Here is a 26,505-nt window from a genome sequence, read left to right on the forward strand (position 1 = left end):
GTGGGGAGAGGGGAAACTACCCTTCAGAGCATTAAAGCTGGCCCACTCAATACCATCCAGCTCTTTCCAGGAAAAAGAAGGGATGAACTGGATTCCAGGGCAAGAAACAATTGGCCATAGGGTTCTTAGCCAGCCTGGGGATGCCTGACTCCCATGTCTAGTGGTTAGGAATATATGGAAGTAAGAAGACAGTATTCAGTACAGTCCACAAATGAGTTGTCAAGCTTGGTTTTATGGAGGGTAAAACCTTTACTGCAGTGCTGAAGACTTTGCTCAGGGTGGTATGCAAAAAGAAAAAGAAAAAAGTGAGAGAGAATATTATACATATCTGATACCATATGGATCTACAGCTCGAGTTACTAAAGACAGGAGTGGGAATGCAATTTTCTCAAAGCTAGCTATGTAAAAAGGGACAGCATTTATAAAGAACTAGGAATACAAAAAGGGAAACTGGGTGGCTAAACATCGAGTAACAGCTTAATTTCAGCTCTCCCAGTGTGAAAACAGAAACTCAGAAAAGAGAGCCATTGAATGTATCTTTTTGGGTAAATTTCAGTAATCGGCTAGTAAGTACAATACCTGGATGCCAGCAAAAAAGAAATTCAGAGAACATGAAATAAAATCAATCACAAAAGGTGAGGAGAAAACACTAACTGGGAAGAAGCCTGCAGCTGTTCAGTGAAAAGCAGTTTAAGCTTTAGCTTTTGTGCAAGACAAGCCTTCCAGTAATCTAAAGGAAAAATAATTCCAATGTGCTCAGAGCTGATTAAATGAAACACTGAAGGAGTACATCATCTCAAATAACAAAAAGCTGGAAAACAATGGAAGAAGCTTTAAACAGATATTCAGATGAGCTGATAAAACTGCAAAAATCAAAGGTTGAAATGAAAAAAAGGCTAGCAGAGTATGAGACTGTTGAAGAAGAGATGTTTCAAAATGGTAGACAGATCATGTAGAGAAAGCCAGAGATTGTTGGCTCTGCCAGAGAAACTAGAAGGAACAGACTGCATTAATTTTATGAAAGCAAAATTAAGCAACTGGACTGGTATTCCACAGCAGGAGATGTTAATTTAAAGGGGACATTGTGTGGGTGCTCCAAACCTGACCATAAGAAAGCAGCCCAGACCTTTAACAGTAAAAATGCAATCCTATATGCAGAAAGAGTTGATTTTGACAAAAGAGTTTCAGCAGGACAAAGTACTAAAAGTTGGAGACAGTGGAGTGTTTGTGGAAAATGATTACTCACGGTACACCACGCAGAAGTGGAGTAAATTTATTCCAGCAATTAGGGAATGTCGAGAATCAAGTGTGAGATTCAAACGGCTGAATCCAACTATTTTCAGAATATTTTTTTCCCGGAGGGTGAAAAGCATTCTTTCATGCAGAACATGCTAAAGATGAAATGCAAATGTTTGTTCAACTTCTTCTGAAAATAAAGCCCAGGGAGAGACAATGCCAGTGAAAACTTTAACAATGTTCCAAAGGAGAGTGCTTGACAGACAGAAAGAAGCACAAGAGTTGATTAGAAGAACCAGCAGTATGTTAGGAAACGAACCAGAGACTAGGTTTGGGAGATGGAGATTAACAGGAAGAAAACCAGGAAATTGATGAATAAATGCGGGATTGCAAAGCATTAATTACATTTGTAAAGTACAATGGAACAAGAAAATCTGGGAATATTGGACTTTTTTCACTTTGTTAAACTTATAGGGGGATTCCAAAGCATATGCCCTGCTTCATGTCATTAACATTTGGATGAACATTTACAAGAAGGGAAGACGAAGGAAAGAGTTAACTGTAATTAAAACCAAATGTTATTCTTAACATTTTTATAATATTTGACATAATGCATGCTATAAAGTAAAGCTTTTCAGTTATTTTTTGCATAATAGGGACACTAAAGTAATCAGGTAGCCCTATTTTTTATTTCCTTCTTCTTTCTTTCTTCTTTAATTTTAAGGAATGTAAGCACTGCAATGTAATAACAGAAGACAAGCTGGATAAAACAGCATGATATAAAAAATGGATATACTTTTTTTTCCTTTTTGCATAAGGGAATGACTGGATTAAGGGCCTTGTCTTGATTTAATAACAAATTATAATATAGTGTTTTCCTCTAGCACATAAATGTTTAAACAGTGTGATATGTGTAGTATAATACAACTGTGTATCTAGTTCTCATGTTTCTGTGGAAACAATCTGTTAAGGGAGCAATGAAACAGAATATTTTCTTCATTTGGGAGAGGAACAAAGATAAGACAAAACAGACAGCACTTAGTAAAAGTAGAAGCACAGGCTGTATCATGTGTCTCAGCATGATATGGGTAAACTTCATTACAGGTTAATTCAAGCCTGTGAGCATGGCTATCAATTTGGGACAATTGTTCCTAATAGGAGGGTTAAACTTCATTATTTGAAGATATACATAGTTTTGTATATTAGTATTAAGGTTTTGGGGGTGTTCTGGAGGTGTGTTTTTTGAGCACTGTCATTAAAACAAAGTTTTGTAACATATGACATAGGTTCAAATTGGTATGTCAAGAAACGAATGTATAAAAGATCAACCTGCCAAATATTAATGCATGCACGTAACACAAAAGCTGAAATGAGACATTCTAAAAAAGCTATTATATACAACAGGTGGGAATAATAATTTCTTATCATAATGACACTATCCATGGAAGCCGCGGTGGTGCAATCGGTAGCATTGCTGCCTCACTGCAAGAGGTTCTCCCGTTCAATTCTCGGCTGGAGCGCCTTCTGTGTGGAGTCTGCATGTCCTCCCCGTGGTCAAGTGGCATTAGAAAGATATGCGTGAATGGGCATGCCTTTGTTTAAGGTTGGGCGTCGGGCTGGCACCTCGGAACCGTAAAAATCTACTGCCAATCATTAGTGGACCAGAGTTCCACTGTGGCGACCCCTAACTGACTGCAAAAGCCAAAAGAAGAAGAACAAACAACATCATAATGACACTATCCATATTATCTTTAAATGTGAATGGCCTCACAGATATGAACATAAAAAGAAAGAGTTGTGGATAACACTAAAAAATGCAGAGCGCAAATAGCTATGCTACAGACAACACATATGGAAAGAAATCTTCATGCGAATTTGATAAAGAAAGGACTTCAGGATGGTTATTCAGCAGAACATCTGAGACAAAGAAAAGGGGAAGTACTTATATTAATTGTGAGAGGAGTTCCAATATTGATACAAGAGGAAAAAAGATAAAAATAGTAGATTTGTAGTACTAAGGGGCTACTGCTAAAGGAGGAGGGTTATGCTTAAAAATTTTCTTAATGACACCTGGCTTTGTTCCTGTACTACTCCAGGCTAACTGGTTATAACAGTACTTGTCAAACCTTTCCTTCTTCCCTGACCACCTCCTAATCTATGCTCTCTCTCATGCCTAGATAATCTCTAACCTTGTCCTTTTCTATCCAATTCCCCCTACAAACCCTTCCTCAGCTTACGCTGAGAAACTACTATGTCTACACTAAAAAAAATAAATTATATCAGATGATTGTATAACACAAATGTCAGCTGTAATAGCAAAGTATGTAATTTCTAATGTACTGTATGTCTTGTATATTTTTTGAATAATTTTTTGTATATGTTTTGCATATTTTTCTCTATATATGGAGCTTATCCCAGTCGGACTTTCCAGTAAACAAATGTGAAATAAATAAAATAAAATCTTCTTCTTCTTTCGGCTTTTTCCTGGTTAGGGGTCACCACAGCGGATCACCTGTCCGCTCATGATTGACAGTGGAGTTTTACGGTGTTGAGTTGCCAGCCCGGCGCCCAACCTTCCACAGAAGGCACACACATGCACACACTTACACCTAGGGCCAATTTAGAGTGTCCAATTCACCTACAGCATGTCTTTGAGATGTGGGATTTATTCCTCCTAAAACTGCTACAATTGAACTTAAGAAAATTCTGGGAGAAATAATCAGCTTTCAGCAGGGAATATGACTTATAGGTAGGAAATGGAATTTGATTTGCAACAGTGAGGATGTTTTTGGGGGGCCTAGAATGGAAAATATAACAAAAGAGTGTAGATTTTTGAAGAAATTTAAGAAAATGTTTGGTATGGAAGATTTGAATTCAGTAGCAGGAGTTCAGAGAGAATTACATATTCCCCAAGGTACAAAAACTGGGCTAGGCTAGACAGAAATTACATTTCACAGGAACATGTGCATTTAATTGAAAGGTTTGGTATGTATCCAATAACTATTTCAGATCACAAGTAAATAAGAACTAAGATAAAGATGTATGGTAATGACATAAAAATGAGACTCTGGTGCTCCCCCCCCATCTGTTAAAAAGAGAGGAATTTAAGGAATGAGTAGTGAAAATCATTCAGGACTTATTACAGATGATAGAAATTTCTACTGAAACTATAGCTAGGGAGTGGGATAAAATTAAACTGGAGTGTAAAACTAGGGTGGAAATGAAAGAAAAGAGATGTGGTTAAGAAGTAACAAGAATTATTTAAAGGGACTGACAAAGGTTAAAGTATTGCAGAATAGGTGGGATCTCACAGAACAAGAACAGGCACAATTGCAGAGTGCTACAGAAAAAAATAAGGGACTTCCTTGATAATATGGATGCATTTATAAAGATTGCTGTTAAGCAACTATTTTTAATAATAATCCCAGACCTCAAAAACGTTTAGCACAATGTCTCAGGCAACAGAAAGTAGAAAGGGTTGATGCCAAGCTTAGGGAGCCTATAACAAGAAAAATAACCAGGGGCAGCTCATGCTATCGGACTGCAGGACTGCAGCCCTCCCAAGAAAAAGTTAACATTTATTTAAATTATTTGCAAATTGCCATAACAATAATTTCCCATTTATTTTCATATAATAAAGAACAACAAACACAGTCGATAAGATATGTCCGCAACCCGGAACTCGAACTGCGCATGCTCGTCGAGTTCCGGGGTTTTTTTTTTTTATTTTTTTCACAATGAACATACCTCTATCTATCTTGTACTATCTGACTGCTGTAAAAGGCAGTCTAGATTAAAAAAAAAGCATCAGTGTGATGCCTAGAAGTCTATGCGATTTAACCACATGATCCGCGTATGTGACGTGGATGGCTGGATTGCTACTGATTGATTCTCGCTTTCTTCTCAAAAAAGAGACCGAGAAAGAATCAGTAGCAATAGCTTATTTAGAGGCTGCAACTTGGGACTCGGGAGTTTGGGACCGTTGGATTCGGTGGTGGATATTATTTTATACTGGCGTTTTTGGCTTGGCGGCGGGCTTGGCGGCTTGTACTGCAGCAGTCAGAGAGAGAGCAGAGCACAGAGCAGAGAGGAAAAGAAGAAAAGAAGAGGACGACTAATACATAAGGTAGGTGCTGGAATCGGCTTTTTTTTTTCTATAAACTAAACTTTATGTAAGTATCATTTACTGTCATATTGATAAAATATGTTCTGTTTTTGTGAACTTTGAAGCTGAGTAGCAGAGAAATCCTAAACTTTAATCGTGTTTGGTACCTGGACCTTTGAGTCAGAAAATAAAACATAATTAGTGGAAGCTGGAGGCATGTACTCTTTGGTTGCAAATACCTTACACTTAATACATTGATTCCACTCCCCTTTTAAAACTACACTGCACCCAGAAATCCTTTAATTATATTATGTGAATATTTATTGTTCATATGAAACATGGGCAATAAGCAGAACTACTGACTTAGTCAATACAATGTCCGCTTATTAGACAAGAATGCATTGTCATATCCCATATCCAGCCCTCACTAGAATGCTAACTAATTATTGTAGTTTCTACAACTAGATCCATTTCTCAGACGTAGCTTGTTTTTACTGTGAGAAGCAGTTTACTTGTGGATACATTTACTTGTGGGTATATGTATGTTGGTTTGATTCTTTGTTAAAATGCAGAATCTGCTGCTCTTCCCTGTGTCCAGTTTCTTCCCGAATCCCCCAAAAAAGCTACAAGTCTTTTGGTGAAACTTTAAAATTGCTTATAGTTGTGTGTGTGTGTGTGTGTGTGTGTGTGTGTGTGTGTGTGTGTGTGTGTGTGTGTGTGTGTGTGTGTGTGTGTGTGTCTGTTTGTGCATGTCTATCCTGTGACAGACTGACATTTTAACCAAGTCTAATGTTTCTCTTCCTTATAAGCTCTGAAAGCCATGATAAGCTCCACAGACCCTTGAGACTGAATCTGACTGAAAAATCTTAACTGAGGTTTCAGACAAAAGGGATAGAATGTAAGAAAACTCTAGGAATGAGCAAGGAAATATTTAAACGTGTTGCATGAAAGTCAAGTAGCCCCATCTTTATTTTTTTCAGCCCCTACCAATTTCTCTCTTTTGCATTTATTTTCTAGATTGTGCCACCGTTTCTCTTCAGTTTTGGTAGGAGATAGTAACAAAGCAGAGGTAAGGGTGATTGTTGTGCCAGACCTAGCTTGGGCCATGCTTGAGCCTGAGTACAAGTTCCACTGAGAATCATGCTCAAACAAGTTAACGAGCCAGGAAAAAGATGACTTTTTGAAGTCTCTGAGACCAGACATGCTGGCTGTGTGTCCTTTTTATTGAGTCTAGTATCATCAGATAAGCATTGTGGTTGGCTGAGACCAAAGTAAGGGGGGTGGTACCAATGACAAGGTACAGATGTTTGAAAGACAAATGGCAATCAGTCTGCTTTACCTCTGGATTAGATGCTAACTTGGAGCTGTTATCTTTAAAAAAAGGTCTTTATTTTGCTTCCATTCCTGTTTTGAAGATGGAGTATTAAATCGGAATAGGACACATGAGTGGCTACCCATGTTTAATGTATTCTAATATGGAGCCTGATAAAGTTGACAGATATGCTAAACCATTTTTCTTTATAGACTAAGGAATATGCTGTTTTAAACATGCATTTGGTGCAAAATTTACAATTTTACCCAGTTGTTTCATGCTATGAGAGGTGGTGTTCTACATTTTGGCCAATAAAAGCTGCATATAGAACTGACTGATTCATTTTAAAGTAAATGCTCTATTTCAGCACAACACATTTTGTTTGTATTCATAATACTCCTTGTTAACTTGCTTGTCTGCTGTAATTTATATTTGTCCTGGCTGAGACTGAAATAGGACTTTCAGTCTATCAGAGTAGCTAATGACAGTACAGACACTAAGCCCTAGGCTATGACTCGCTTTTCAGTGAGAAAACATTGAAACCTCTCTAGTGCTTGTGAGGTACATGACAGAGGAGGCATTAAATTCAATCATGGCCCTGGGTCTAATAGCTATAAGTAATAAGGGATGAATAAACTGGCGCTTTAACTTCTACAGACCTTGGCTTGTGGAGATATCAGACAGGATGAGCTGTGCAACGTAGAAGGATTTCCTAATCACCACAGAAATGTGGTGGTAAAAGGGAAGTTTGTTATCATCACAGGTACTGAAGTCTTTAATGGTCATGTCAGACTAATGTTGGATGCTGGATGCTGTCTATATAGTAAACACTAATTATGGTCAAGTTGCCAAAATAAACTGTACTGCTTTTGTTGGCACTGAGGGTAAACTCACAATTACCATGTCAAACATTTGTTTGATCCAGTCCTTGCTGGAGAATTTGAGCAGCAGAGTATGATTTGATAAATATCTATAGTTTGCAATCAGCAAATTCAGTCTCTTAATATCACTTTATTTCAGAGAAGTATATATAAAAGAGGTGAAGGACCCAGTACAGAGTCCCTTGGTGATGTTTTTCTGTCTAGATTAAATACCCCCACCTTAATGGTGTGGGTTATGTGCATGGGCTTGTTTTCAGATGAAAGCGTTTGTCAATAAGCTCAACATGGGAGGTAGTACTGAAGTACTTGGCAAGGTCCAAGCAAGCAGTATACAGTGTATTCCCTTACGCATGGCTTTATTATCCTTAATGAAGAACTCAACCAGGATGAGCAGGCATGACCTGTCTTCTCCAATGCTGAACTAACGTGTAGCCGTACCACTATCCTACTGTTATAATAAACTATTATCTAAACCTTGTTAGTGTAAATACTAATTCTGATCCACCCTTTGAATGATTTTTTTTATATCCTTGTATTACCTGGATTAGAATGTCTTTGCATGATAATAACTATTCATACACATCATATCAATGTTTTGTTTTCTCGCTATTGTATGCTCAAACAATCATTGTTTTTTTTTCTCATTGTCACATGCTGGAATGATTCATCACACTATGTATGTATGTATGCATGCATACATGCCACCTTTTCTCTATTTTGTGGAGCTTTTTTCCCTGGGCTGAAAAAGGATTTTCCACCTAGTCAGACTTTCCCAGTCAACAAAAACAATAAATAAAAAAAATACATTTTAGAAATCATGAATAGCATGGGTTCTGCTATGTTATAAAGAATTCCTTTTGCTGATGATTACTACGTGAAATATATTTTTTTCTAAACTGGTGATTGCGATGCTTTCATTTTGTGGTCACACTTACTGTTATCACTGTTGGTTCACAGTGGTGCACTGTTGTTTTTCTTAATATTTTGAATGGCAGTATGTGTACAGGTAAATTGTTTTTGTTTGGAATGGAGAAGATGAAAGGAGATACTTGAAAAGTAGAGTTGTGTAAATTGTAAAACACCCAGTGCAATACTGATTCGTTCACAAAAAAAGTGCTGTTGTATGAATTTCTTTTACTGTGACATAGAGCCAGCAATGTTTTCTCTGTGCTGCTTTTCTAGGTACAAATGGTAACCACAGTACCCATGGTCTGTGCTCACTGTAATGCCAATAAAACATCTTTATAGTTAGAGGTAGAACTTGATAGCAGTAGTAAAGTGAACATTTGGGAAATTCTAGCAGCTGACTGATTTGAAAGATCTATTTCTTGTTTTCTAAGAAAATGGGTATTTCAAAGTACTTGCAGGAAATCTGATAAACTAGAAACTTTATCAGAATACTTATCAATTTATAATATATTGCTTGACACTGAAATGTCTGCTTCTAAGTCTAAAGTTGCAATAAGAAATGTGCCATCCCATCTTCTATAAAACAGTCAGATATAGTAGATTAACTTGTTTCACAATGGGGGAGGGGGTTACCTTGCATACTATCTTCACAATTATTACATCATTCTTATCTACAATGTTTTGTCATACAGCCCCTTAATAATGCCCATTTGTTATTCAAGTGCGACCACAATCCTTTTTCAGGGGAAACTTGGAAGCAATGGCTGGTTAGCTGACTTCAATGCCACACAATAGGCAAATAAGGGCTGAGGGACTCAAACCTTGCACCACATGACCTACAGCTCACAGCCTGAGCGCACTGCGCCAACTGCCAAATTCACTTATTTACCCATTTGTGCGACTGCAGTGCCTGATGCACTTTATGGATTACTGCTTTTACCAAAATCAGTCTCAGTTTTAGTGTCAGCAGATTTCTGCACATAAACAGTTCCAAAAACAGTCTCAGTTTCAACAAATTCCAGGAAACATTTGTCCACAATATCATTCCAAGAAAACTGCTTGTGCATCATATAGTTTGTATAGTTTGTCTGCCTCAATCATCTGCAACATTTTTTTTCTGTTTCCAAACCTCTTTCCTCTATCACACAAGTTTAACTTTGCTTTCTGCTATATCTGTGCAGTGTGAGTCTGCCATTTATCCTGAAATGTTCTGTTGAGGACAGGTCAGATACTAATAGCACATTGAATCTTTAAGAGTATAGCAGGCATGAAAGAATGCATACATGCTGCAGCAGCTATTGTTTCAAGTGTCTTGAAAGGACCAAAAAAGAATGTGCTTTCAGAGGCGCATAACGTATCAAAAAACAGAAAGTTACATTAGCTGACTGATAAAATGAGTGTCACGTCCCAACAGTCTGCAATCAGCATAAATCTCTTTATTTTTCACCAATGTTAAGCGCTTTCATCTACTAGTCCGTAGATGAAAAATAGAGATTTATGCTGATTACGGACTGCTGGGACGTGCCACTCATTTTATCAGTGAGCTAATTTAACTTTCTGTTTTTTGACAAGTCGGGGTTCACTGATTTACTTTTTTGGTGCTAGGCACATAACTTAGCTGAGACACTCTGCTTTTAACCTAGTAACACTGTTTTTCCTACACTAAGTATGCACAGCAGAGTTGTTTGTTTCAAAGTTAGAAGTATGAACAAGCTATTCAGATGGCAGCTGCTTTTATGAATTCAGGGGGTAGCAGTCAGGGGCTAGTGGTAGTTTTTAGTTTCTTTAGTTATGTCTCTGTGTTGTGTAGCTACAGGTTTACAGCTTCCTTTTCTCTAGAAAAAGCAAGTCCTTTTTGTAAATGACGTCTCAGTATAGCAAGCAACATGCCTCATTTATGATGCATATGTCCCCCTACCAGCAGACTAAAACTATATTTCTTTTCTGAAATAAAACTATTGTTATAGTGAGACCACAATGCTTAGTTTAGGCTCATATGAATAGGATATCTAACTTCAGCTACTATAGCAATCAATTATTCCTTCATGTAAAATCAAGCAAGTCCTGCTGATTTTGCTGATGTAGGCCCTAGGTGTGACAGTACGTGTGTGTGTGTGTGTGCCTTCTGTGAAACGTTGGGTGCTGGGCTGGCAAATCGACACCCTAAAACTCCACTGCCAATCATGAGCGGACAGATGATCCGCTGTGGCGACCCCTAACCGGGAAAAGCCTGAAAGAAGAAGAAGATTAAGTACTAGCAGTCCTTGTTACAGCATCTTTAATTGATGGCAGGTGTGTACCCAAGAAGACTGAATGCTGTAATTAAATCAGGAGGTGGTTCCACAAAGTATTAGTTTAGGGTGTGCACACTTATGCCATCAGTTTATTTGAATATTTTTTTACTTTTTATATTTTTCCCCTAACAGATTTGTTTGTTTTTCAATTGAATAGGTTGCATTAAAGGTGGGAAACGTTTTGAAATGATTTATTGTGGTCACATTTTTTTTATATCACAAAAACCTATCACTGTACCAGCGGTGTGTTCACTTTTTATATCCACGGTGTATATATCATCTGAAAACACATATTTTGTGTCCAGCTTCTTTTGACAGTTTCTTTTTTAACGTCTGGAAAAAAGCCATTTGGATAAATATAGAAAAGAACATTTTATCAGTGCATTTAAATGTATCTGAAAAGTAAGTACCACACTTAAAACATTTAAACTTTTATGTACAGAATTAGGGACAGAGCAAACACAGAATTGGGGAGAAAAGCCCCAAATCAGGAAAATATATTTACTTATATTTTCTTAAAATAATTTCTACCTAATGAAAGATAAAGCCAAAGTTCTTAACACATAGTATAACACACAACTCCTAACAGGAAGACAGGGAAGAATAAAGAGGACACTGAGTGAATAATTAACTATATACTGCAGTGGTTTAATACACCCCAGTGAATCATGCTAGCTTCAGGCTACGTCTGCCAAAACAATACTGAAATTATTTAGTTAAACATTCATTTGGAAGACCTACTTCAGATGGCAGCAACTTTTATCTCTTGTGTACTCTGCATCCTTTCTGTAAGATTATACACAGTGTTAAGAGCTGGATAAATAGGTAATTACCCTTATTTGATGCTGGACGATCAAAAGGCTGTGGGTTCTATTCCTACCCCAAAATAGCAGCCCAAACTAAATGGCATTTTAAGTCATAAAATGATTTCACACTCTTGAACAAAAGTTGAAGACGAATGTCTAAGATGATGAATACCTTGCTGATCCCAACAGGAAGAAAGGACTGATTATAAAAGTTTTATGACAGGGCAGGGTACACACCTACACTGAAGATTAATGTTCCATGTTTCTTTTAGTATACTTTGTTGTGATCATATTTACTGTACCTTCCTAAATAACAGCAGCAGTAAGCAGTTGTGACACATTTATTTAAAACAGCTGTTGATGTGCTTCTTCTTAAAGGACCTGAATGTGTTAAGACCATAAAGAGATGGATTAGTGTGTGTATATTTAAAATAAATAAACTTGTATTAGTAATGTTTATATTTTTCTTATTTGTTGTACTCTTAACATCTATCCCAGAACAAGAGGTCTGAGTGTAGTAGTATTTCAGGGGGTGTCATTAGCACGACCACTGCAGTTCCATTTTTTTTGGCAGTATTGTCTGTGGGCACCTAAAATTATAAGAAAATGAAAAACATAAGATTAACATTTTTAGCTAGGGTAGAATGCTTGGGCTTACATTACAATAATCCAAAAATAAATAAGGAGGCAGCGTGCCATACATTGTGTTAAATCAGTATCTGTGGTACTTCAGAATCAGACTCAGTACACGTAAAATGGAATGTCTGGAATATCATTTCTGTTTATTGGTCCAGGACTGGTACTCTAACTTAGATTTGCTTAAGCTTTTTGGTTCTGCTCCATATGCGTCCTCCTTTTCTGGAAAATTACATAATTGCTTAAAATATTTTGTGCATAGAAATAAGGAAATGACTGCATTTGAGTGCTTGACTATGACAATGGTTACAGTATGATGGTATTTTGTATATCTGTTGGAAAATTTTGTATCATTTGTGTGCCAGAAATAGGTCTCTGAAATAATAGCCTGTAGTTTACATCCACAGAAATCAATAGCATTAAATACACACGCAGACACACACACACACACACACACACACACACACACACACACACACACACACACACACACACACACACACACACAATCTCTCTCTCTTCACTTGGTGGTGGCAGTGACTGTAAGATCATGTGCAAGTTCTTGGCTATTGAGATGTGAAAGAAATACAATAATGTAACCATGTAGATTTATTTTACTTAAACAATGTAGGCTGACAACAGTTTCTCTGGGCAGACAGTGAGTTGGACTGGGGGGCAATGCCTGTGTGAATAGCTGCAGTTCTGTTTTGCTTTGCAAGAGTAATGTTGATTTCACTGAAGTAAGATCGACCAGCTTTATGTGTGTGTGTGTGTGTGGGGGGGGGGGGGGTATACTCACCTTTATGACAGTGTCTTTTTGTGCCTTTAACCTGACAAGATCAAGTCGTATACTGTGGTTGGGGCTGTGCGTGACTGAACAAATGGCCCTGACGGTTACTGTTTTAAGTCTAGCTTTGCAAAAGTATGTCTGTACTGTAAGATGAATGTACAATAATTGGCAAGCTTGAGTAATTCATGTATGTTTCATATCTGTTCATTCTCTATACTGAATGTTTATTTAATATGTTGAGCTTTTCTTCCTGGACATTGTTGACAATGACAAGGGACTTTTGTTTTATAAAACAGTGTTGCATTGTGGAAACTCAAGTAAATAAAAGTAAAATGCATGAAATGTCCTTGTTGACAGAAGCATTAGTCACAGCTTGTAAGTATGCAAAGCAGTTGTTACTGTTTGTACTTTAATCCTGACAGGTAAAAAACAGCTACTTTACTTGGGTAATGGGGGTGTTTGTGAATTCATTGAGGTGACTGGCCTTGTTTACTGTCTAAATTATCATAATTATGGCTTTGCAAGATAACTGTATTTGGGTGAAGTCGGCTGCTTTGCCGAACTAAGTGGGGGGGCTATTTGAAAATGAAATGATTGGCCCCACTACTAACTGTTAAGAGTGCGACTGGATGGAGTGAGACGGATTGAGTAAAAGTGCTGACCTCTGGATAATTATGTAAAAGATGCAGTTACATTACTGTTTTGCTCTCTGATTTCAGAGGTTCAAGCCAGGTACTTCCGGTAGCCTATTGGGATGGTGGACTATCATGCCAGTGTGAGAATGAAATAACTGGTCTTTTACTGTTGTAATTCTGGCTTTGTAAAACTAATGTGTCTGTAAGCAATATGCATACAGGCTGTGACTATTGTCTCTGTGCAGAACATGTATTTTGATGCTGGAAGGATCAAAGCAGAAACTGTAGTGGTGGTCAATGAAATGACTGCCCCTATTTTATTTTTAGTCCTGCAAAGCCAGAATTAAGACAGAATGCAAGCTGTGACAGTGTGTGCATCACAAATGCATTATTACAGTCTTTTAAATCCTGGCAGGGCCAAGCCAGATAGTTGGTAGGTCATGGCTGTGGCAGACTGTCAATGAAATGAGTGCTGTTTCTGGAGCTGTACTTTAACATGTATACAACAGTGGCACTTAAATCATTTCTGCAATATCTTCATTTCAGAGTTACAACAACTATGATAACCAGAATGAGTGAGCAGAGTGTTACAGTGGCCTATCTGAAATCTATTCATTTTAAAGACTTAACTCTGAATGAAAAGTTAAGAATCAAGAGGACTGGAAGACCCACACCTGATCTTAAGATGGAGTCTCCAGGTACATGTAGGTCAAGAACATACAGACACAGCTTCAGCAGGTCAGTGTATGACAAACACACCTGGATCAGTGGTTCTGAGGAAACAAACAGCTTGTACTGCTTCCCATGTTTGTTGTTTGGTGGAGAGGATGCCTGGACATCAAAGGGTATGAAGGACCCAAAGAGAATGGAAGAAAAGTCCAGAAAGCATGAACAGTCTTCTAAACATTTTGACAACCAAATGAGTCTAGCAGTGTTGGGAACTGTGGATATCAGTCTCAGTTAAGTAGTGGATACCAGTTATCAGTAGAAAGACACAACAAGAAAGTGGAAGAAAACCGTATTGTTCTATCACTTATAATAGACTGCATCAAGCTGTGTGCTGAAGAAGAAGTTGCTTTAAGAGGCCATGATGAGTCTGAAGAGTCATTGAGTGCTGGAATGTTCCAGAAACTGGTAGACTTCAGCTGCAAGTTTGATCAGAAGTTGGCTGAACACTTGACAACTTCAACTGTTTTTAAAGGAACATCAAAAACTGTTCAAAACGAACTCCTGGACTGCAGGCTAACAATATGCAGAGAAGAAATAAAAAAGGAGATTCATACTGCAAAATTTGTAGCAGTAATTGCAGATGAAACCACTGATTTTGCTGGGCTATGACAAATTGCTGTTGAGTTCCATTACGTTGTCAATGGACAGGTGTTGGAACGTATTTGGGGATACTTTACACCATCTGGACAGACAGCAGGACATATTGCTGGTGTGATAAAACAACAGTTGAAGGAAGTAGTGGGAGACCAGCATGAAAAAGTGATTGCTCAGAGTTATGATGGTGCATCTGTTATGAGTGGTGTTCAGCATGGGGTCCAGGCCATCATAAGAGGAGAGTTTAAATATGCCTACTATATACACTGCTATGCCCACCAACTTAATCTGGTAATGCAAAGAGCCACACAACAAAATACTGAAGCAAGGAAATTTTTTTTAACACTTTGTGGAATTCCAGCCTTTTTCAGTCGTTCAGTTCAAAGACAAGCTGCTCTGGATAGTATAGTATCACGAAGCATGCCAAGAGTGTCAGGAACACGGTGGAATTTTAACATCCGTACTGTAAATGCAGTGTACGAGAACGTGGAGTCGCTGTCGGAGTGCTTTCTTTATTTGTACAAGTGTCCTACATCTGCTGCAGCAACTGTACAGGAAGCAAATGGGCTACTGCGAACAGTTGAAGATGATGAATTTAAATTTTGGCTTACTGTTTTCCATCATATAATGCCCCACGTTGACATTCTGTACAGGCAACTTCAGTGTTGTACCACAGATGCAACCGCTGTTGAAAAGGATGTGCATACATTTTTAATGAAATTGACGGTGTCAGATCGGGTACTGACGGTATTGCAAAACAGTATCTACAGACAGAGAACATCCTGTCAAAACATAGACGAGGGCCATCAGCTTCCCAACCACTGCATGAGACATTGTCAATTGCTGCAAAGGAAGTGTGTGATGTCATAAAGTTCCAGGCAACATCACGATTTCAACAAACTGGCCATCTTCAAGCTTCTCAGTTTCAAGTTTTCAACATACATAAGAGAGTTTCCAGAAAATCTGTTCACAGCAACAACAGACAACTATCCATTTCTGTTGAGGGGACAACTTAGAACAGAACTTGGAGTTGTGTATCAATGTGAAGACTTTACAGCAACTGGCAGTGCAGTCCAGATGTTAAAATTCTTGTTGGACAACTCCTTAACCAGTGTGTTTTCACAGATTTACAATGTGTTGTTAATTATAGCCACCACACCAATGTCAACTGCTGAGGCAGAAAGGTGTTTTTCAACACTGAAAAGAATTAAAACGTTTCTTCGCAGTACAATGGGGCAAGAAAGATTGAATGCATTGGCTATGATTTCCATAGGAAAGGAGTTAACGCGGACTATAACTAACTTCAACCAAAGAGTTATTGATTTGTTTGCACAAAATAATGACAGACGAATGGACTTTATCTATAAGTAACAGAGGAACACAATACACAGAGGAACACAAGAGGCACTTATTTGGTACTATACTACAAGCACTTATGTAACCCAGCCACTGGGGATGCACAAGCCAGTGCATTTCTTCATGCCGGTCACAAGACCGGATAAATGGGGAGGGTTACGTCAGGAAGGGCATCCAATATAACCTCTGCCAAATGACATATGTGGGACAGCAATACAGATTTCCATACCGGATTGGTCGAGGCCCGGGTTAACAATGACCACCACCAACAGGGCGCTGGCAGAAACTGGGCTACTGCTGGCTGAAGGAGAAGAGGGGGAAGGCATGCCCAAAGGCAAGATTGTGTTGATTTGGGCATGTGCTGAGGAGGGATGCTGGGTATATTGGGAAAAGGATGCTAAGGATGGAGCTGCCAGGGAAGAAAAGAGGAAGGCCTCATAAGGTTAGGTTTATGGATGTGGTAGAGGAAGTGATGTGGTGACAGAGCAAGATGCAGAGGACAGGAAGAAATGGAAACAGATCTGTTGTGGCAACCCCTAATGGGAACAACTGAAAGAGACTACAAGGATTTATTTGGAACCAGGTGGGGGTCACGTGAATAGTATTTGCTTGGGAAACTTTAAACTGTCCCTTTTGAGCCTCCATGAAAAAGGGAGGAAAAACAAAATCCAGTATGACCTGATGTGTTCCAGTCCATAGCTTCTCCTCAGGTGCAGAAACAGAGTACGAAGTACTGTTTGCAGCATACCACAGAGGTAAGTGTTCAAACCAACCTGTATGTGTGTATATATGTGTGTATATATGTGCGTATATATGTGTATATGTATATATATATATATATATATATATGTGTGTATGTATGTTTGTATATATATATATATATATATATATATATATATATGTGTGTGTGTGTGTGTGTATGTAACAATGTGTGCTGTGTAGAGTATTCAACATGCGCCATAGTGACTGAGCATTTATTTCATGTAAATAAGTAAGCATGTCCAGCACTGATCCCATTGCACCATAGCCCCACCCCTTTTAGTTGACCACACCCCGTCATGTTGGCCCCACCCATTCAGCTGTCTCCTGCAGCCCCCCTTTGATTTGAAGTCACCAGCCGCCACTGAAAATAACCAGAGATTTCGTAGCAGTATTAGAAATATTTCAGAAATTTTATGAAAATATGTATAAAGCAGATGTTGAGTCTTTCAGCTTTTCCTGGTTAGGGGCCGCCACAGCGGAACTCCGGTCCGCTAATGATTGGTAGTTGATTTTTTATGTGCCGAGTTACCAGCCCTGATGCACAACCTTCAATGAAGGTATGCCCATTCACACATGTCTCCACGCAGAAGACGCTCTAGCTGAGAATTGAACCAGACAGCGTCTTACTGTGAGGCGACAACACTACCGCAGCACCACCACCGCGGGTATGTATAAAGCAGATAAATGTGAAAATCAAGAAAAAGTACAAATTGAAATGTTTATGGAAGAATTAAATATGCCAATGTTACAGACAGATAAGCCTCAAGTACTGACGGGATAGGAAGAGATGAGATAAAAATGGTGTATATCTACAGGAAAATCCCCAAGAATAGATGGTATTCCCCTGGAAGTTTGGAAGCCAGGAGGGAAGAAAGTAATAGAGATCTGGAAGGTTTTGTTTATTAACAGAATGTTAAAGGGAGGAGAAGCACCAACATCCTGGAAGAAAGTGGTGGTGGATGTAATACCTAAAGATGGTAAAGAAGCATCAGACCCAGCTTCATATAGGACCATTTTGAATCTAAACCATGATTATAAACTGTTTATATCTATAATGGCTAAATGAATGGCAAAGGTGATGCCAACATTTTTAGATATGGATTAATGTGGTTTTGTGGAGGGAAGGCAAACATCTGACAACATTAATAAAAAAATGATGATCCAGAGGGAAGCAGAACATAAGAAAATGCCACTGTTGTTGGTGGCTCTTGATAGAAAGAAAGCATTTGACAGGGTAAGCTGGGATTTTATGAGTAGGGCAATGTAACCATTTATTTTCCCTGATAAAATTATAAGGTTGATTGGGAGAATATATGAGGGATCGGAGGTGAAAATAAAAGTGGAGGCATCTCTCTGATAAGTTCTGTTTGAGCGAGGAACCAGATGGGGGTGTCCTCTTTCCCTTTGTTATTTGCATTATATTAAGAACCATTCAGACTCACAAATTCAAGGATATAATTGGTATGGTAGTCAAGAAAAGTTGACTTTATCTGCAGATAATATTATTTTATACCTGATAAAACCAGAAAAGGACATTTCAGTGTTGTGGAATATTCTTAGACAGTTTCAGTTTTTTGGAATACAAAATTAATGAAGATAAAACAAAGGCAATAGCTGTAAACTATGCATCCATGCACAAATTGGTTCAGCAATACCCATATTTATGGGGACATGATAAAATGAACTACTTAGGAGTATGTATTAAAAATGATTCTGTTATGGCGACTATATGCGGGAAGAGAATAAAGAAAAGATGACACAAAAACTGAGAAATTGGAAGCTGTGTTTTATGGATATGGATAACAAGATACAAGCAGTGAACATACTTTTAGCCCCATTAGTTTTATACACAGGTCAGACATATTTTTATCAACCAGAGGAGAAGTTGTGGACTGCCAGTAATAATGAGTTGAAGATTCTATCTGGGACGGGAAGAGGGCAAGAGTCAAGTGAGATAAGTTGATCCTTCCAATAGAACAAGGTGGTTTGGGATTATCTGTTTGAAGGAGCATTTCAGAGCTGTACAGTTAAGGCTCCTATACATAGCACAAGCAAAAAGCTATAATTCAAATTGGAAAGGAATGGTAATGAAATGGGGGGGGGGCTCAAGAAACAAGGACAGACTGGGATTTTGGATGCAGATCCTTAAGGGGAATAACAATAGCCATACAGAATATTATATTCATAAAATAGCAGAAAGTGTTCTAAGAACTAAACCAGTTGGAGAAAGGAGATTCTGCCAATAAGGATGACTGCAATTAGGAGAATCGAGAATAGGCAAGAGGGGGCTACAATTTACTGGAGAAAAATGTCAAAGCAATCAAGGTATTGGGAGAAAATAATTAGAGAGGTAAAGGTAATAGAACAGGAAGAGGCCAAGTATACATTTGGCCTACTGGCTAGAGATTGTCTTCTTTACCAAGGACTGATATCAGCGTAAGGGGAGCCTAAGTGAAACATCAGCACTGTTAGAGTTTTTAGTAGCATCCTGAGTAGAAGCTGCTATTTAAAAAGGGATAATTAGTATGGCATATAATATATTGTATGATAAACAAAAGTTATGTACTCACCACAATGATAGATCTATGTTGTCTGTCCCCATTTGATTCAACCTTTGGGACTTCAGAACCAACTAGAATCCAGCACCAGCCAATTCTAAAGTCTTTAACTGATCTTGGCTCTGCCTCCCTTACCCATAACTCCCTGCTCCTCTATCAGCTCCCCAGATTGAGTTTACGCCACAGAAAAAAATTAATGATACAACATCTCCAGCTACTGCCCAACTTCCTCCACAGATATCCGGAACAAACCCCCCAGGGGAAGTATGAGACTCTAGACGAGCAGAATGAAAGATCCCTACCGCCCAGTTCACATGGAGGGAAGACTCACCAAATCAACAAGAAGTTTGTGGGCAGGAGGACGGGAAGGTTGAACCAGACAGAGACAGACAACATGGATCTATCATTATGGTGAGTACACAACTTTCGTATCTAGTGTTGTTTACTCTGTCTGGATTCAACCTGTGGGACACAGTCCCCAGCCATGGCAACCCCTAGGGAGGAGGTAAGGAAGGATATTCTGCAACACAATAAAACTAAAAGAGGCCCTGCACCTGGATTCAATGTCCAGCTTATAATGCAACATAAAAGTATGATGGCCCAACCAAGTAGCAGTGGTATAGATATCATTCATGGGTACTCTTGAAAGAAAAGCTATAGAAGCAGCTACAGCCCTGGTTGAGTGACCTTTAGGCTTTTGTGAAAAAGTCTTGCTTTTCAGAGAATATGCAAACAAAATACAGTCTGACAGTCACTTGGACAAAGTTACTTTAGAAACAGGTGAGCCCAGCATGGATTTTGAAAAAGAAACAAACAACTGGCTAGATTTTCTGAAAGACTTGGTCAAGTCAAAATTAAATCGTAATTGCCTATACAAGTCCAAACAATGTAAAAGGTATTCACCTCTGTTAGAAACACTGGAAAAGAACACAGGAAGATGAATAGAACTGTGAAGGTTATTCTCAGAAGCTACCTTAGCTAAAAAGGAAGGGTTTGTATGAAGAAAAACCCTGTCCTTATGAAAAATTAAATGAGGGGGAGAAGACTCAAGTGCTTGAATTCTGAAATCCTTTTAGCCAAGGTGATCGGCACCAGAAACAAGATTTTCCAAGACAAAAGCTTCAGATCTGATGAGGTTGAAGGCTTAAATGGGAGGGGGGGGGGGGCAGTCAAAACCTGCAGAACAAAGGGCAGATCCCAAACAGGAACCCGATCCCTTATTGGAGGATGAAGAAGAAAGCCTTGGCCAATGACATATTATCTCTACCACTATGAAAGTTGGAAATGGCTGCTAACTGAACCTTGACACTAGAGAAACTAGAGCCTGAACTGAACAGTTCAGCTAGAAAATCCAAAGCTGACTCCAAAAGTGCTGAAAAGGGATCATGTCCCCAAGCCTCTACCCAAAAAACAAATCTCTTCCATTTACTGGTATATGCTTTTCTAGGGGATTATTTTTGAGAAGATGACAATATCTGAACTACTGCCTGTGAAAGCTTGAGATTCCTGGCCATCAAGGGAACTGGAGAAACCATGTGGTCAACTTGATGGACTGCAGATGGGGATTCAGCTAGATTGGATGAGATATAAAATCCAAAATGGAATCCAGTACCCATGGGGGGTGTTCTATAAGAGGACACAGGAAGGGAAACCACACATGGAAAGGCCAAAGGGGGGTGATGATGATCACTGAGGCTCTGCAATGGGCTGTTTTCTGAAGGAAATGGCAGGTAACTGTACATGAGACCTTAAGGCCAGTCAAATTTCATAGCATTCCTGGGTGTCCTGGAGGGGGAACAAAGGCAAAATAGCTGTTTCACCTGGCGTTGGATGAGGATGCAAACAGGTCACAATACAGACTGCCCTAGTACTGAAAAATCTGAGCTGCCACTGCCAGATTCAGGGACCACTCATAGGGCAATAACTTGTTTCTGCTGGGATTGTTGTCCAGAATGTTGGACTTCCCTGGCATATGCATTGTCGCTAGAAACCAATGACAGCAGATCATCCATTGCCAGACCCTCATGGCCTCCCAACAAAGAGGGTAAGAACATGTTCCCCCCGTTTGCTGATGTACCAGACAACCAACATGTTGTCTGTCTGAACTGCAATCTCACCTCTGGAAAGGACATCCTGAAAGCAAGCAGTGCTAGGAGGACCACTTTCATCATCAGAACATTGATGTGAATGCCTGTGGAAGACCTGAACCCTTGAACAGTCCTCCCTTCAAAATCCCCCCCCCATCCCGTGGTGACTGTGGCCGAAGGAGAGGGAATTACAAATGGTCTCCCTTATAGAACTAATGGAGACTGTAACCACCACCGAATCTGCTTGTGATGCACTCTCATTAGTCATATTGGGAAATCCAATGGATGCATAAGGAGGGACCATTGTACAGCCATTGTCCATTGAAGGTCCTCCATGTGATTCCTGGCTAGAAGGACCAGTCCTATCAAAGTTGTCATATGACCCAAAAGCCTTAGCAGTTTGTGACATGGAGGTTTGGGAACTGCAAGCACTGACAGGGCCTGAGCTCAAAGACTGAAAACACTGGAGCTTGGGAGCCTGGCAATCTGATAGACCATGTCCAGATGACACCCTATGAACTCTAAGACTTGATTTGAGGTAACTGGCCATTATGCCTAAATTGTTGCATAGCTGGAGCAATGCATCTCTGGCTGAGATCAATGATGCCTTTGTGGGGGGTGGTGAGGAGCCAATCGTCCAGGTAGAGGAAGAACTGTAAACCCTGAGCCGAAGCCAGGCTACAAACCACTGCCATGCATTTGGTAAACACCCAGGGGGGGGGTGTGATGAGACCAGAGGGCAGGGCTCTGAACTGACAGTGTTTGGCTCCCAGCCAGAAGTGAAGGAACCTCCAAGAATGCTAATCTATTTTTATGTGATGGCAAGCATCCTTCAGGTCTATCAAGCACATGCAATCGTCCTTCCTCAAAAGGGACAATATGGATTGCACCGTCACCACATGGAACTTGATCATTCTGATGAACTGCTTTAGCTTGTTTAGGTCTAAAATCAGACTGAGGTCCTTTTTTCTTCTTTGGTAATAAAAAGAATCTGGAATAGACCCCGGATCTTATCTGGTGTGGTGAGACCTCTTGGATGACTCGATGTGTGAGCTGCTTTTGGATATCTGCCACTGATAAACATCTCTGAAGAGATGAAACATCAGGGAGACTTTTTGGGAGACCCTTTGGAAACCCTTTAAAGGGGATAACATAACCTCAGTATATGACTTTCAAACCCAGGTGTGTAATGTGATGGCCTCACAAGCTTTTGGGTGGAGCACTAGATGACCCCTGACTGCCTCCAGAGGCAAGCAGTTGGGCAACCCTTCAGGATCACTGAAAGGGCCCACCAGAAAAAGCCCACTGGAAACCCTGATTCTGCAGACTGCCTCTGCCCCTAGGGTGGGCATCTGTTATGATTCACCGTTACCCTAGGGAGGACCCTTCCAGAGTAGCATACTGTGAAGAAAAATGAGTCTTCCTGAAGAAGAATCACTTGCCCCCTTTCTGACTCCTAGAGAAGAATTCCTTGGAGCGGGTGGAAAAGTGAACTCTGATGGAGGACAGTGTCTTCTCATCTTGTTCATTCCTTGTCAATGTGTCCTTAACCTTGGGTCCAAGCAAGAAAGACCCATCAAAAGGGTAATTGATAAAGAATGCTTTGAAGCAGTCTGCAAAGTTGCAAAATCACATCAAGGTGTGGCAGCTCAAAGCAATACTAGACACTGCCGCTCTGGATGCTCCATCAGCCGCATTCAAAATGAATCTCATACAAATGGAGATGGAAGTCAGGGTGGACAACAGTGTCTTCAGCTTCTTCTGGGTATCAGGAGACTGCTCATCTTGAGGGTGCTTGACACTTCTGAGACAAGATCTTTTGAAGTCTTGTCAAGTGTGATAAGTACTTAAGAGCCCTCAAAGGGAGGGTGGATGAAGCATAAGGTTGCTTCCCTAATTGATCCAGTGCCTGAGACTCCCTATAAAGGGGGGTGAATTAAGAGCTCTCTTCAGAAATTTCCTTTTTGTGACTGCCACCACCACAATGGCAGTGACGGCTCGACCCTTGCTCCAATGAGGCCTGTCTTTGGTTGGTAAGAACGTTGTGCAGTTTCTGAGGGATTGGTTCTACTGTGTTGGGATCCTTCCACGCCCGCTGTGATGTCACGTCTGGAGGGAGCACAACCCAGGCCATGGATGGGCCTACTCCAAAAGCCTCCAGATAAACTGACACCTCTGGAGGGGGAGCTTTGGTAGTTCGGCCCCTGCATTGCTGGAACAGCTGCAATAAATTGACAAAACAGATGTAATCACATGGGGACTGGGGGAGCCCTATCCTTCTTTCAGATCAGTATCTTCAGTAAGGAATTCCTTTAGAGTGCCCAAGTGCTTCCTCTTCAACCTTCTCTTCCCCAAAATCCTCCACTCAGAGGAAGCTGGAGAAGAGGGGGAAGAATGGGGTAAACCCTCCAAGGGAGCAGTCTGGAGACCAGTTGATGCAGGCTGTCCAGGAGCAGCCCAATGACTGGTTAGAGGAACAGATAGAAAATGGGAGGGGGTGCCAGCTAAAGACATCCAGTCCTTCTGTCTAACTGAGAAAATCCTCTCCACAACATCAAAGGTTGAGGTGGAAGCAGACCTCTCAGATCTGAGGGTCCCAGAACCCAAATGTAACAACAACAATTCCAAACCCAAAGGAGCCACACATATACCAAACATTGAGATCAGACCCAAACTATCTAAGGCCAAAGCTCCGAGGGGGAGTGACAATCCTGAAACAGGAACCATCAACCCTGACCCCAAAACTCCAGCCTCAACTTCACTGCTCTGAGGTACCAACAGCACTGAGCAAGACAGGGGTTGAGGCTGCCAAGCAGCTGTACAGATCCAAAGACCAGCAGGCTGTCAAATCTGAACCAGGCAGTGAAAACTCCACTGGCCCTGCAGACATTGGATCCAAAGGGGCCAAGGAAGGAAATCTGAAAGATAGAGCTGAGGGTCCCATAGTCTGTGTCATACCCAATGGGATAAGTTCTAATTACATCTTGGCCTACAAAAAGGACCACATCAGCTGCTCCAATTCTGACTGTCTGAAACTACCCACTGGCCTCAGCAACCAGACAGACAAGGCCACTGAAGATGGCTTCAAGAGTCTCTGCAAAGATGACCCCACATGCCAGATCCAAGATGAAGAAGCTCTGAACCAGGGTGGGGATGGTGAGGACTCTGGAGAGTGAAGAGGAGTACGAGGGGAAAAGGGGGACACTGCACTGCCTGAAGGTGCTCCATTTAACAGAAAATGACTAAGTATGCTTGGAACCAGAAAAGTCTTCCAAGACACTGTCGGTGTTGAAGTTGATCAACTCCAAAAAAACACTGGAGCTGAAGCCGGTGCCAAAGTACCTGGGAAGGCTGAAAGTCGAGGGACCTTTAGATCCTCGGATCCAAGGGGAGCCATCACCAAGTTGGAAGCTGAGGAAGATCTCTAACACTCCCTCCTGGAGTGCCTGGAGTCTCCCAATACAAGCTTCTCAGACCCAAACTTGGAATTTGGGGGAGAGGACTTAGAAACAAAGAACTGGATGGTAAAAGCCCCTTAAGGATGAGCTTAGTTTCACACTCATTAAGAGCACAAGAGCAAAAGCTCTCACAGATAGAACAACCATAGTCAAGATACTCTGGACTTGGGTAGTAAACATATTTAAGGTGTGCATCCTGTGAGGGCATCTCGTGCCCACAGGAGATGCACTTTTTAAACTCATCCACAGGCAGACCCACAAAAAAAAAAAAAAACAATACACAAACATACTTAGAAAAAACAACACATTACAACAGGGAAAAAGAGCAGGAAGGGTACTGTGGAAAAGGGTTCTAGCTGCCTACCTTGGAAAAACTACCTCGCACTACTCAGAACAGCTATCTAAACTAACTTGAAAGGATTTAGCACTAAAATAAGGGTAAAGTAAAAGGAAATCTCACCACTTTTAGCAATAATCTTGAGAAAAACTCAAAATACTACACAGATCCAAGGACCAAGATGCACACTATGAATGATGGCAAACTAGATCAGGGAACTGCTGGAGGAGTGGGGAGTTATGGGTAAGGGAGGCTGAGTCAAGACGAGCTAAAGGATTTAGAATCAGCCAGTGTCAGATTCGAGTCAGATCCGAAGTTCCACAGATTGATTCTAGATGGATCAGACAACATTGGATCTATAGGAATCAATCAGGGGAGGTTAGAAAGGATTGGGAAGAGAGACTGGATAAGCAATTCATAAAGAAACAATGAGGGAATATATGGATGGCTCCCAAATATGCAACAAAGTCTAGAAGATTTAGGATCTTTGCTTGGAAGTGTTTGCATAGACATTTTTATACTCCAAACAGACTCCAAAGAATTGTTCCTCAGGTAGACTGCAAATGTTGAAGGTGTGATGGGGAAGAAACAGGTAATTGGAACATATTTTTTTGGAAGTGTAATGAGTTGGCAGACTTCAATAATTCCCTGCAGACTAGTCTAACAGAAATATCGAGTGAGCAAACTGGTGTAAGTAAGGAAATTATTTTTTGAGCTATAATACAGAATCATAATTGCCTAGACATAGTAAGGCCTTGCTGAGTTTAATTCTAGTGACTGCCAAATAAAGCAATTACTAGAAAATGAAAATCAAAGTCTAGACCAGGAGTGTCCAACCCGCGGCCCGCGGGCCGCATGCGGCCCCCACAGCTCTTCCATGCGGCCCGCGACCCTTAAATTGAAATTTAACTTTTTTTTCCGTGTGTTTTCACGTCCGCGTCCCTCAGCTATTCTGCGCATGCGCAAAATTACTTTTCACGCTTTTTTCTTGCCAGCGTCTTTCAGCTGGTATGCGATGCC

General features: G+C 40.2%; 1 protein-coding gene across 1 annotated transcript in view; it reads right to left on the minus strand.

Annotated features, from left to right (window-relative positions):
- The window catches only part of LOC122803164 (protein sel-1 homolog 3-like), a 920,824-nt gene that overhangs the window by 629,533 nt on the left and 264,786 nt on the right, over positions 1 to 26,505 (minus strand). The window lies entirely within an intron of this gene.

The sequence above is a fragment of the Protopterus annectens genome, chromosome 5.part1 (genome assembly GCF_019279795.1).
Source record: "Protopterus annectens isolate FY-2018-M chromosome 5.part1, PAN1.0, whole genome shotgun sequence".
Classification (NCBI taxonomy): domain Eukaryota; kingdom Metazoa; phylum Chordata; order Ceratodontiformes; family Protopteridae; genus Protopterus; species Protopterus annectens.